The sequence below is a fragment of the Anneissia japonica genome, unplaced genomic scaffold, assembly GCF_011630105.1.
Source record: "Anneissia japonica isolate Jap-2015-1 unplaced genomic scaffold, ASM1163010v1 scaffold483_len1788099_cov177, whole genome shotgun sequence".
Classification (NCBI taxonomy): Eukaryota; Metazoa; Echinodermata; class Crinoidea; order Comatulida; family Comatulidae; genus Anneissia; species Anneissia japonica.
In genome coordinates this window covers 859,987-861,911 of record NW_022682587.1, presented here as the reverse complement: position 1 = coordinate 861,911, position 1,925 = coordinate 859,987, and the positions used below count along the sequence as shown (strand labels likewise).

General features: G+C 32.4%; 1 protein-coding gene across 1 annotated transcript in view; it reads left to right on the top strand.

Annotated features, from left to right (window-relative positions):
* The window catches only part of LOC117112368, an 11,451-nt gene that overhangs the window by 5,663 nt on the left and 3,863 nt on the right, over positions 1-1,925 (top strand). The window lies entirely within an intron of this gene.

Genomic DNA, 1,925 nt, shown 5'->3' with positions numbered 1-1,925 from the left:
AAGGTTTAATTTCAGCACTAGAGATATTCAGAGTACCCAGAGAGCATCTAAGCCCAAAATTTTTCGGGGCCCTTGGACGGGCCCTCGACTCGCGTCAATTGGGTTATTTCCTGTTAAATCTCAAGCCTCTAGCTATCTCCAACTTGGCATGTATTCTATATTCCAACATTAATGAGTATTAAAATTAAGAAATTAAAAAAAATTAAGAGTATTAATATTAAGAAATAATAGAGTGTTTTTTGTGGATGAAATATGGATATATAGAACGACTAGGAAAAAGGTGTGATATCGAAATTCCAAAAAAGGAAACATGTTATAAAGATATCCTGTTTTCTTTCCTGTATTTCTCATGTAAAACCGGATTTAAACTTTCAAAACGTTTCTACAATGTGTATTTAGGCTTCATCAATACGGTATTGTGAATGCATCAATAGTCAATCAGTCAATTGATTGAATAATGCTTTTGTATCATCGGCACACCTTTTTAGTGTAACCTTACAATGACTAGATAATAATTAATTGATATAGAGAAAACACAAAAAAAAAATATGTTCTCATAAAGTATAATAAAAATAACCTGATGGAAAAAAAATCAATAGGAAAACTAGGAGGAACAATGCATCAAAAAAATGGGGGGGGGGGGGATATCCTGGACCGGGAATAACTCTCCAGGTAGAAAAATCAGTGGGGAAAATTAGCAGGTGGCAAGTAGCTACGGTCATAGTGCTATATTCTGTAAAGTAAAGCCTCAAACCACCTCGATTTTGAGTCTACTAAATTTAAAAATCTTCTCAGGCTTTTGCAGATATAGCCAGAACTAACTTAATATTTGGAGTTTTTTGATAGCAGATTCTTTTTTTTTTAGATTTCAGTGAGTTAACCCGACTCAAAGACAATCTTGCGTACAAAGAAAACATGCACATTCATCTTCTATACACAATTAAAAAAAAAAATCAAAATTTAAAAGTAGATAGACATTTTGAAAACAAGAACAAAACAAAACAAAAAAAACAAAAAAACAAAAAATTCTCCCATATTACAGAAACTTCTTTGTTGAAACTAATACAGAAACAAATTCTTTTGTATTTAAAATATTTTTTTAAAAATGAATTAAGAAACATTAGAACATTCAAGATTAAATAGGCCTACATTACTCTTATACACATTTTTGGTAGTTAATATATATATATTTTTTAGGAATTTCGTTGTCTTTATTTATAATGAGAAAATTATTTATCAAAATATTTAATTCAATTTGTTTTTATTTTTGGATAGCTTCATGGATAATTAACATTGTGACAATGAACGTGCAAGACCACACGCGCCGCCAAAGCTTTTGGTGAATTGAATCTCAAACGCGATAACGAAAGCTCTCTAATGACTTAAGTTACTGCATGATTGTGATTTAATAAAACTAATTTCTTCTAATTTTAAATATATTTTCCCTGAATTCGTGATTATTCGTCGTCATGCGTGGACTAAATGCGTGACAAATTTAAGATCACGCATGTGTTTCTGCCAAATGCGTGTTACATCCAAAATCACTTTGAAGCGGGACCGTCCTGCACGATGCGCGAGAAACGGTTGGTAATGCGTTTTGTAAGCCAGGACCCAATAGTATTTTGTTACGTTTCTTCACAGAGGGGAGTTCGTCTGAACCCCTTGAACCCCCCTGGATCCGCCACTGTTTTCCATTGACACCAATCATGACCATGTTTTATGTGGTGCGTCAGCCATCTTGAAATTCAAAATGGCGGCTGATGACTTTGGGAAAAAAAGGGCACCTAACTTTTTTGAATTCAGCGCAGTAAAAATGATAAAATTAGTCAATAAAATCTATTTTTGTTCAAAAATCTATCTGGATTACATAGAAAACTAGCTTATATACTCGTTCTTATTTTATGTACATTTTAAGTAAGTATATT